A 13,063-nucleotide genomic window follows, 5' to 3' on the forward strand; every position below is an offset into this window, starting at 1 on the left:
GCCATGCAGAATGGCCATCATCGAAAAGTCTACAAATAATAAATGCTGAAATGGGTCTAGAGAAAAGGGAACTTGAACTGGTGATGGGAATGTAAATTGATGCAGCCACTATGGAAAACAGTATGGAGGTTCCTTAAAAAACTAAAAATAGAACTACCATAAGACCCAACCATCCAACTACTGGGCATATACCCTGAGAAAACCACAATTCAAAAAAAGTCATGTACCACAGTGTTCATTACAGCACTATTGACAATAGCCAGGACATGGAAGCAACATAATTGTCCATCGACAGCTGAATGGATAAAGAAGATGTGGCACATATATACAATGGACTATTACTCAGCCATAAAAAGAAATGAAACTGAGTTATCTGTAGTGAGGTGGCTGGACCTAGAATCTGTCATAGAGAGTGAAGTAAGTCAGAAAGAGAAAAACAAATACCATATGCTAACATATATATATATATATATATATATATATGGAATCTAAAAAAAAAAAGGTTCTGAAGAACCTAGGGGCAGGACAGGAATGAAGATGCATATGTGGAGAATGGCCTTGAGGACACGGGGAGGGGAAGGGTAAGCTGGGATGAAGTGAGAGAGTGGCATGGACATATATACACTACTAAATATAAAATGGATAGCTAGTGGGAAGCAGCGCATAGCACAGGGAGATCAGCTTGGTTCTTTGTGACCACTTAGAGAGGTGAGATAGGGAGAGGAGGAGAGACACAAGAGGAAAGGGATGTGGGGTTATATGTATATGTATAGCTGATTCACTTTGTTATACAGTAGAAACTAACCATTGTAAAGCAATTATACTCCTATAAAGATGTTAAAAAAAAAGAAAGCAATGAGATTTTTTTTACAATAGAAATAACTAACACCTGCTTTTCCAATGCAAGTCATTGAAATGAAGCAGTGGTCATCCAAAATTACATCAAACTGAAAAGGTTTTCCACAGAAAAGTAACTATCAACAACATGAAATGGTCACCTACTGAATGAGAGAAGATATTTTCAAACCTAATATCTGATAAAGGGTTAATATGCAAAATATACAAAGAACTCATACAATTCACCATCCAGAAAAGCACACTTGATTAAAAATTGGGCAGAGGATCTGAATAGACATTTTTCCAAAGAAGATATGCACATGCCCAGCAAGCACGTGAAAAGATGCTCAACATCACTAATCACCCAGGAAATACAAATCCAAGCTACAATGAATTATCACCTTACACCTGTCAGAATGATTATTATCTAAAAGATATTATATTGCATTACATTTATATTATTATACTTTGTTATATATTATTATATTTGCTATATATTATACTTTGTTATATATTATATGCACATATAATATACTATAATATATATTATATCATGTTGTTAGTGTATAGAAATGCAACATCTGCAAACAGTGACCGTTTTACTTTTTCCTTTCCAATTTGGGTTCCTTTTATTTCTTGTTCTTGTCTGATTGCTGTGGCTAGGACTTCTAATACTATGTTGAATAAAAGTGGTGAGAGTGGGCATCCTTGTCTTGTTCCTGGTTTTAAGGAAACTGTTTTTAGCTTTTCACCACTGAGTATAATGTCTTCATAATTCCTGAGAGCAAACTTGGTAAGAGCAAATGTGAGCAATATAGGGAGCAATGGAGCCTGTGGTTGCTTTATGGCATGTGAGTTTTGGTGGTTGGGCTGTTATAAGAAGAGAGGAAAGCAAGAATACTAGAGTAGAGGAAGAGTGCAGAAATGCATTGAAATTTTGTATGCACCTATAAGTATATAGTAGCAGAAGTGGACATCCTGATAGAGCTTTTTAAGACAATGGAATGAAAAGGTCAAATGCAATTTCTAGGGACTGACCTGTAAAGGAAAGTAGACTTGGTACAATTGAGGGGGAAGCCAGCTGTTGATGGTAGCTCCATAAGGATAAAGTCACTACTGTTGTGGACAAAATTCTGTGAGAATAACTGCATCTGGTTCATTAAGAACTTAATTAAATTGCCCATTTCTACTTAGTCACTGCTCATAAGCCATTACCATTTTTCTAACCTATCTTGCTATTGAATTAGAAAGTGAATGCAGGAATAAAAATGATGAAAGTTCACACTGACATAGTGCTAATTACCAGTAGAGCATTGTACTAAGTGCTTCACGAACATTGTTTTAAATTTGCACACTGTCTTTATGAATTCGGTACAATGTTATCATCATTTTATATAGGATAAAACTGAAGTACAAAGATAGTATGTAGCTTTCCCAATGCCCAAGAGAGCTGGGATTGGAATCTAGGTTATTCTGTTCTGCTTTAAAACCCTACCTCATCTTTGACCAAACTCAGTGCTTTACAAGTTAGAAAATTGACACTGGACAAATTAAGAAATATTTCCCAGTCTATACCGAGAGGAAGGTGGCAGAAACCAGGTTAGAAAGTATCTTTAGGTCTGACCTTCAACCCTAAATCTCTAACAAAATTGGCTGTAAATGGTGGAGACTAGAAAGTGAAGGGTATTTAAAAATGAAGTAATGACAAAACAGAGTTAGTTACATCCATCCTGTGGTCCAAATGACCACAAGCAGTGTGAATGGAGTAGGGGTGTGATTTGTTACACACCATTCTGTGCTTGCTATACCTTCACCCCCTATAGACTTTCAGTATATTCAGCCTGTCTCAGAAAGTTATAATTCTTCGGGAAAAGTTAAAAATGATACAAAGAATAGCATGAGCCACCTATATTTATAGAAATCTGAATCACCATTCTGTTTTTATTTCCTGGTTAAAGTTCTTTATTATTTTATGAGTACAGTGAGATATTCATAGGGTGTGTGTTCAACCAACTATGTCAGTTAAAATACTGTATAGCCAGATAACATAAAATTAACCTTAGACTCAGCTCTTTATTTCTTTAAAAATATGTTGTACCTTAAAAGATCTCACATATCTCAAGTTAATATAAACTTTGGAAATTTCAAGAACTATAGTGTATAATATCACCTTATTTTTATTAAAACCAAAATGAAAGCATCAGTATTATTCCTTGCAGAAGAAAATATGCATTTTATTTCATGCAAGTAAAAGCAATCATTTGCTTTGTATTTCAAATTGTCATAAAACAACCATTTTAGACTAGCCACCCTTGGGAATTCCCTGGCAGTCCAGTGGTTAGGATTCTGGGCTTTCACTGTTGGGGGGCCAGGTTTGATCCTTGGTCAGGGAACTAAGATCCCACAAGCCAAGTGGCACTGCCAAAAAAAAAAAAAAAAAAAAAAAAAAGATGACTCACTCTTTGATATGTGTTTACCTCATCCAGCTATGAAAGTCAAAATGCTCAAGAGCATTAACAATATAACTTCTTCTAAAGCAGTAAATGATGGTAATTTATGCAAAAACAATTTCTATTAAAAATCTATAAAAAAAATAAAAAAAATAAAAAAATAAAAAATAAAAAAATAAAAAAAAATAAAAAAATATAAAAAAAATAAAAAATAAAAAAATAAAAAAAAAAATAAAAAAAAAAATCTAGAAGATATGAGCTTAAAAGAAAACAAAAAAACTCTTCTACGGACTTAGTTATGAAATCGTAATTTCTAAAGATGTTTTTAATAAAAAATTTATTATACAGTATTTTGACTCAGTTGATATACATAAAAGTACTACTCAGTCTAAAATACAAACCATTAAGTATTCATTTATTTAAAACTTATACAAAGCACTGTACTCAGTAGGGACGCCTGCTCAACCACACACTTTATCAGGCTCAGAGTGGGTGCTGTTCATATATGGGGGGGTATCTCTAAAGCCGTAGATGTCAGGGAGGGTGGAATGGTGGGTAAAAGTTGGGATATTAAAGTACAAATTACATGTTAATAGAAAATTTCATTTTTACCTTTGCTGAGGCAGCTTATGAGGACTAGGGCTAAAGACACACTTCCTTAAGAGAGCTTTTGTTGTTTCTTTTTCAAGAAATGTAAACCACAGAAAAATATATGGGCACTAGAGGTAGCTGCTCGCTACCTCTACTTTCCCAAGTCTACAAAAGAAAAGAAGGAACCAGCTTGTGTCTCTACTTTCTTCTCTTCCACCTTGTAATAAGAGGAGAAATGTCTTCAACTCAAGCCCTTTTAACGTTATGGTGAACAAGAGTGGCGTTTACCCTCCTTGCATGTGTGTGTTGTGTGTTGTGTGTGTGTGTTGGGGGTGGAGTGGGTGTGTATAAATGGGAAGAAGAAGACTGGACATCACGTAGCAGGCTTGTTATTTCCTTCTCCAGGGTCAAGATAAGGCCAGTATTATATACAAAAACCACAGCTGTCAAACAGGGCTTTTCTCTTCGGCAGCTAAAAGAGTAAGCATTCCTGTAGCAGCCAAGATTATAACTTTGGTGCTGAGACATTCTCTGTCTATTGTTCTGAAAACTCACTTTTATTAACAATGCAAAGAAAGAAAAAAGAATACATGTCCATATTCACAGCCCCAAGAACCTTGCCTCACCTAACCAAATGAAGCTCTCTTGAGGAAGAAGAGAATATATTTGACTGGTGGCAGTTGTATGTGAGAATTTACTTAATGCTCATTTCCGTTTTAATAGCGTGTACCCAATGAGGAACAAGAGAGAGAGTCTGTATTTGAACTCACGTTTATGTTGTAGACATTGAAGTTCATGGTCTCATCACTCTACTATGTTCTCTCTGAAGGCTGATTACCAGACAGGGTGAAATTAATTATCAAAGAAATCAGTTGTGAGATTAATTGCATGCTGACATTTACCAAACACAATTGATTAAATAAAATTAATCTGCTTCCTATACCTAGGACTAAAAACTTTTAATATATCACATAACTCTATGATTATTAACATAATCTGAAAGCCTTTAATTCATCAAAATGATTACCAAGTTCATTCTAAGGGTCAGGATCAGTGTTAGTCTATAGCAACAGCAAGTACAGTTGTGACTGTTGTGTACTCTACAATTCTAGGAGGTAATATTCATACTGAAGTATAAAACCTGATGTCCCTAAGTGAGACCTTGAAAGACAATTCATTTATGCAGAGGAATAAGCTTCAGGCTTTGCCATCAAGGGACTGTGAACTAAGTTGAATAAGTGGATTCCTTAGCTTTTGAAGACATCTAAGGAAATAAATCTGGATTCTGTAAGCTCACTTTTGGATATTTTCATTTCATTACATTGACATTTTCCAATGTCAATAAATTTTTGTGTTTCTTGTGAATATTTCTTTATCCAATAATACCCCTCCACTGTATCATCCTTCTTCTTCATTAAAGATGACCAAGGTGTGTAAGAATATCAATATTCAGATGAGGGATTTTCCAGTTCTGAATAGGGAAGTGAGGAAAAAAACATTCTGGTGACATGTCAGTGAAACCTGCCTTCAGAAGGGAAGTAGATTGATCTTTACACTAATCCCTGCTTTCTTATGTAAATGAGCTATGATGACACAAGCAATTTCAATGAAGCAGCTCTGACCATTATTTCTATCACAGGAGGGAAAAGACAGCCTTGTCCTCAGGAGTTTACAGACAAGCAAGTAGTTTCAAAAAAGGTTAGCTTCTCCTTTGGACTCACATATTCTTAAGAAGGGTAACTGGAAAACTATTATATATGCAGACACCACTGGTAAAAGAAAAATGAAATTTGGAGAACATTGATAAATATTAGGATATGAAATCAGATACTCTTAGATAAGAAACATAAAGTGTCTTTAAAACATAAAAAGAGAACTAGGGAAAGCCTCATAATCTGAGAAAAACTGTCATCACCTTGGCCTTGAGTTATATATCACAAAAACAAAATGTCCAGTTTCAACGTTTTTTCTCACTTTCATCTTTAAACTTCCTCTTTTAAAAATTTAGAACTTTTATTCAGTATTACTAGGTTCACAATTTGAAGATATAATTTTTATAAACATGTAGTTAAAAATAAAGTCCACTGTGGTTATTATAAGCATGCATGGCTAAAATTTAGAAGCCATTTCCTCACAAATGTGTATATAAAAATCACGTACATATTCAGCATTTCTTTGTATTTGCTTTGCATATGCAATTTTTAAAGGATAAGACACACTCCCTGTCTTCAAAGAACTTACCTTCTTATAAGATAAATAATAAAAAACTAAATTTTATTAATATATATCAGGCTATTATGCACAGGTAAATTGCATGCCACAATTCCTGAGAAGAAAATAAATAAAATTAAAATGGCAAATTGGGGAAATATTTGTTCCACTTATGGAAGAAAAATGATTACTGTCCTTAATATATAAAAACCTCTCAAACTTATCAGAATGTAAACATTTTAATAGAAAAAATTAAAAAGAGACTAGCAGTAGTTTACCCACCCCTTTTAAAAATCATTAAATGAGAATAGCATAAAAAAGTCAAGCTGTATGTAATTAAAGAAATGCCAACTAAAATAATGAGATGGCAATTTTTGCCTGTAAGATTATACTGCTCCGCAATGGTAAGATTACACCATCTGCCATATCAGGTGTTGGTCATTAGGATTGATTAAAGGTGCACTGATATTCTGCTAATGAGAATTTAAATTGAATGAAGTACATACATTTGATTTAGCAATTCTGCTTCTAAAAGTTTTTTTCCAAAGTATGAAATATTTTTCTTGATAGCAAAATTCAACATAAAACTGGTATGTATAACATAATACCATTTTGGGGGGACCAATTTGTGTAAAAATATTTAGAATACTCTGCAAATACCCAAATATTAATAGTGTTTTTTTCTGTAGGTGAAATTTAGAACAAATTTAAATCCACACTTTCTGTATCTTCTGGAATTATTTTGCAGTGTAACTATATTACTTTTACAAAGAAAAAATATTTAAGATTTTGTGTACCTTTAAAGTTTTATCTTTCCCACCTGCTATAAAATAATTTCCTAATTTTTCTTTAACTCCTCATAGAATTTATTTATGTATTTATTTTATTAGACACTCAGTGACACTGAAAGAATTCAAACTTCTTAAATACTTCTGTTTAGACTGGTTGATGTGTACACAGGGCTAATTTTAGGGAAAAAAGAATACATACATTGTGAATCTTTTCTGTCTTTCTTAATGTCTCTTTTAGCTCTATTATTTTGTTCCTTAAGCCCACATGACATGACTTAGAAGTCACAAACTGTTTTCTGAGCCTGATTCTTTACCTGATATTTATAGGATCTTAGCCAAATCATTTAGAATCTCTGAATCTCAAGGGGAAATTTTGAGCTATCAACAGATTGAGAATTCCTTCAACCAATCAATTTATTTATAAATCAGCAAGGCAAACATAATGCCTTTCTTTTTTTTCCTAGTGTAACGTCCTGGGACATAAGAGATCTGGTGACTAAATAAATGAATAGATAGATAAATGAATGAATGAAGCATAGAATATTAATACATGTTTTAAAACAAGAGTGAATTTTCATTCATGGTTCTCAAAAAATGGTCCTCAAACCAGTAGCATCAGCATCATCTCAGAGTGTTGGAATAGCAAATTTTCAGGCTCCACCCTAGACCAACTGAATCACAAACACTGTGGATTGGGACCCAGTAATCTGTGTTTTGTCATGGTCTCCAAAATGATTCTGAAACACACTAAAATTCAAGAATCTCTGATTTAGGTTGTTTTTCAGTTAGTATATACTAATCAAAGTTTGATGCATTAATTGATAATGGGGTTGCCAGGCAATCCATGCACATCTAAATAGTTTTCCTGAAATTAACACCTTATGCCAAAGTTTGCAAATTGCTTTCCTTGGCATGTGCCATACAAAAGTGTTTATATTGTTTCATGTATGTAGTTATGTGCCAATACTTAAGCGTTGAGCATTTGGACAGCTCACAAAAAGAATCGGGATCTCTCATTTCTGCATGGCAAGGATATGCTCGACATTAACCCCTCCAGCTTCATCACCACTGTATTCTCCTACTAAACTCCTTCTTTGTGTATTTGTGACTTAGAATTAAAAAAAAAGAGAGAGAAGCTGAGAGGTCGTAGAAATGATTAGCGTGACAGAAAACAAATGCATTCTGAAACCATCAGCTCGACCCTCTGGATTTCTTCTGCCAAAACTATTTTATCTTCAGTATATGTTTGTATATCTTTGCTCTTTTCATGATATTGGAAACTCATGTTTCTTTCAGATGAAAACACACACACATACAAACAACTTTTCATCATGACCAAAATTATTACAAGACATTCTTATAAGTTGTAGAGAAACAGCAGACTTCCATCCACTGACAGTTCAAGTTCTTTCCCTTTGCATTTCTCTCAAACTCTTTGAAGCCATGTGGGAACCTTTAAATCTAGCTAATCTCTGACTTTGCTTACTTTTGGCCACCGCCCTGATTCATTTCCTTCTCAGGGATTCCTGGCTCTCCCAGCTGTGGAAGCAGCAGGCCCTGTCTCTGTATGTAGTTCAAAATTTTTATATCTTAACTGCCTGTGAAGTCACTGACTACAACATTCGGATCATATCCTTAAACATTTTTTTCCCAGAGACAGGAGTGAGCCTCCCTGAGTGCACCTTGCCCTGCCCTTCAGGACTACCACCAGTACGCAGTGTTCCTTTCGGCAACTGCACCACCGACTGAAAACGAAAACTGAAAAAGGGATTAAATTGTGAGGTAAAGTTTTCTTTTTAAATCTCTTTTCTCTATGTTTTGATCTTGCATCCACAGTGCATTGAGCTCCTTGAATGGTTTCCATTTTGAACACATGTTTATCATTGGGATGTTTTTGTGTAATTGCAATTTTCCCATGGGAAACTCAGTGTTTCCTGTTATGTTTTGCAGAATCTCAGGCTTTCAGTGATCCCTTTTACTTTTCTGGGTTTAATGGGACTCTTGTGAAACATGCCAGGATTAAGGGTCTTCTCATAAAACTGTAAGCTTCATAAGCAAAAAAGGAGTCCACTCCAAGTTCTCACTTCTCTGCTTCCATCTCCCCTTAACCCCTATGTACACACATGCACATACACACAGATACACACCACGTTAAGGTACGCTCCACAATACAGAACATATTATTTAATTCATTTATTTCAGTAGCTGGAGTTTGATGTAGACCAAGTAGAACTGTACTTTGTTAGGGTGAAACAAATGGAAGAAATACTTTTTTTCCCATTAAAAGAACCATTCACCTTTAGTGTCAGATGACTCAGTTACTTTCTCCTAAGAGGGGCATTGTTTTCCATTTTCCTTTTTTTTCTATTAATTTTTAAAGTCAATTTTAGACATGTTAATTTTTAGCTTATGGATCAACTTAACTAGGAAGATTTGTAGTATCATGTAGACCACATAAAATTTATATAACCACATAAAATTTTTTGTCACTTTCTGGTAAGATTTAAAAGATTTTTAGGAAATGTTTTTATATTTTAAAGTAAATATCACTCATAAACCATAAAGACTTTTAGGAACCGACTTTTATATTTTAAAGTAAGTATCACTCATAAACTCAATAACATTAGTTATCTTATGTCTTTGAGCCCTCTTCCCTGAATCTATCTTCTCATATAATTCTAAGCTCATCATCATCCACTGGTCGTGATGAAGCAATGTTAATTCAAAACTGCTACTCCAATGTTCTTGAATTGGTTACACCCACTTCCCAGATGTGATTAGTATGTATTCACGATCATCTTGTTACTCATATCCATCCTTCTCTGACAACATTTTTGCAGCATGAGGAGTTAAAGCTTTTTGTCAGAGTGAAGTTTGCTTTGTCAAAAACAGTTTCCCTACAATCAGGAACATCTTTGACTCTAGTCAGGCCCATCCATGTAGACATGCAGTATGACCAAGTGAGCAGAGCTGGGGAAACTGAAATCTATTTTTGAGACACACACTCACTTGCTGTGTGTCTGAGCAGACTCTCTGAAACTCTGTTTCCTAATCTCAATCTGTAAAATGAAAGTAAGACTTATTGTCAGGGTGGGTAATGATTAGAGATAATATATATTAAACACAATCAACACCATTTTCTGGAAAAAAACTTAATTCATTTTGATAAATCATTTATATACACCTTATATTGTCAGAGAGTAGATTAAAAGTGGTTTAAAATCATGCTTCCCAGGGCTTCCCTGGTGGCGCAGTGGTTGAGAGTCCGCCTGCCGATGCAGGGTACACAGGTTCATGCCCCGGTCTGGGAAGATCCCAAATGCCGCGGAGTGGCTGGGCCCGTGAGCCATGGCCGTTGAGCCTGCGCGTCTGGAGCCTGTGCTCCGCAACGGGAGAGGCCACAACAATGAGAGGCCCACATACCGAAAAAAAAAAAATCATGCTTCCCAAATTTTCCTATGAGTATAAATTACTTGGGGATTTTATTGAAATATAGGTGTTGATTCTGGACTGGGGCCTGAGATTCTGAATTTCTAACAAGCTCTCAAATGATGACAATAGTGCATGGTGTTTGTACATGGACTGTATTTAAATAGCAATTATGAATCAATTATATAAATATAAAATAATAGTACAAGTTAAATTAAAATGAATAAATAAAGAAATGAAAATGTTAAGACATGAAATGCAGTTGGAATGATGTTATAAATGTATAACATAATGTTAACAACCTACTGTGTGGAGAAAAATTTTGTCTATATGATTTATAGCAGACAGTATGGAAAATAAATGTGCCCTCAATACTCACTTGCTTTCCCATAACAATCTGTATTGTTTAATATGAGTTGGTAAGTGGACTTATAGCCCTCCTAAATTTTATATTCTAGAGCTAAAGAAGAAAAAGAGAGCCTCACTTATTTTCAATTAATTCAGAATATATAAGTGTTCAAATGAGGTCTGGGATTGATATTTACCTTTACATAATCTGGAAAAAACAGTTTGCTAAGAAATTAATAGAATAAAATGTTTCAAGGAAAACTATCTCATTTACTATGTGAAGTAAAAATCTAATATCTGAATATATAATGTTGATTTCTGCCATCACTCATTCTTTATATCCAAACTTGGAAGTTACACTGTCCCCAAGATCTTAGAAGATTCTGGATGGGAAATGTAGGTCTCATCATTCATTCATTCAGTTATTCAGTTCACTTAATACCTACTTTATTCCAAACACAGTGTTTACATACTCAGTTTCACTTCTTGCCACTTCCTGCTATGCTGAGTTCTTGACCAAGCACATTATTTGTTCCCTTCTTGAGGCTGCTGATCCACAGTAATTCAGGCTAACGAATTTTTTCTACTAGAACCTGCCTCTGAACTAACAAGGGACCATGAAAGCAGCCAGATATTTTAACAAAAATAATGGATAATTGAGAAGCATAGAAAGGGTAACAATTTAATATGGAATATTTAATAGAATTCTCCCCAAATGCCCAGTCTACTCAGCTCTCACTGGCATCCTTTTCTTAGGGTCTTGCCTGCTGTAAACATGTTTGTGTCTACTCTCTGCTGAGATTCTGCTCTTTCATTAATATACACTTTTCTAAGCTCCTGAGGCCCCAACTCCTTTATTCTATGAGCAGTAATGAAGATGCAAAATTCAAATTATTTTCACTGTATTTCTAGCATAAGATGCCGTATATTTTAAGAAAAATCCATTCTTTAATAACAATTTTTATTGGGAAAACTTAAAGACACACTATTGTTGTAAGTATACCTGTTAATTATAAGATATAAAATATGACATATACTTCATGTCTTATAACGTAAAATGAAAAAATGTTTGTCCAGATTTCTCTCTTCTAGACTTTTTTAAGGGGCTAGAAGTTGAGGGCTAGTAAGGTGTAGAGAAGTTATCTCTAAAACACTAGTCTGTTACACCAACATATTTTTTCTTAATCTAAAGTATAACTTTTTCTATACAAATCAATTTTAAGCATATGAGTTTAAATTACAGCCAGCTTTTATATTAGTGACTTTGTTTGTGGTTCCCGTTACACAAGTTACTAGTGAAAGCTTAATAAGTGCAATCACTTATTTAAAGCACTCTCAAAGAATTTGGAATCACCGAATTACTTACAAAATATTTGCCTGATAAAAAAATATATGTATCAATCAATTTGTCAATCAGAGGTGTAATTTAGCTTGTTAATTCAAACTCTATTTATCTGTTGTATACATTATCTATTATTATTGATTGACAGATTCTCATAAATAAATGGAAAAATAGATTATGATGATCCTATAACTTCTACATTCTGCATTTCCTTCTATTCCTGAGATGTTTACATTCCATGGGGGCAGGGAGAGGGTTGTAAAATGAGAAACACATTAGGAAGAACAAGACTACAGTTTCACTTACAAAGTTCAGTGAAAATGAAGTGGAAAAAATAAATAATGAGGAGCTCTATGTGATGGTCAGTTCCATGTGTCAACGTGATTGGCTCACAGGGAGCCCAGATATTTGGTCAAACATTATTCTAGCTGTGTCTGTTAGTGTATTTTGGGGAGAAATTAACATTTGAATTGGTAGACTATGTAAAATAGACTGCCCTCCCTGGTGTGGACAGGCCTCAACCACTCAGCTGAAGGCCTGAATCACATAAAAAGGAGGGCCCTCTGGGAGTAAGGGAGAATCCCTCCTGCCTGGCTGTCTTTGAGCTGGGACATTGTTTTTCTTACCTTCACACTTAAACTGAAATATTAGTTCTTCCTGGGTCTCAAGCCCGCTGGCCTTCAGAAGAGAACTACACCATTGGCTATCCTGGTTCTCCAGCCTGGGATAACTGTATATCTTTGGATTTGTCTGCATCCATAATCATGTGAGCCAATTCCTTATAATAAATTCCCTTCCTCTTCTCTTTCTCTCTCTCTCTCTCTCTCTCTCTCTCTCTCTCTCTCTCTCTCTCTCTATATATATATATATATATATATATATATATATATATATATATACACACACATATATAATTGATTTGGTTTCTCTGGAGAACAATGACTAATACAGTCTCTCAGGACCCAAAATGTTTTGAATAGCTTAGTGGATCAATAAGGTTCTAATTCAGGGTTAGTATTATTATGATTATTATGATAAGGATAGTTTATTAATTAAAGAAGATG

Source organism: Mesoplodon densirostris, chromosome 1 (assembly GCF_025265405.1).
Source record: "Mesoplodon densirostris isolate mMesDen1 chromosome 1, mMesDen1 primary haplotype, whole genome shotgun sequence".
Classification (NCBI taxonomy): domain Eukaryota; kingdom Metazoa; phylum Chordata; class Mammalia; order Artiodactyla; family Ziphiidae; genus Mesoplodon; species Mesoplodon densirostris.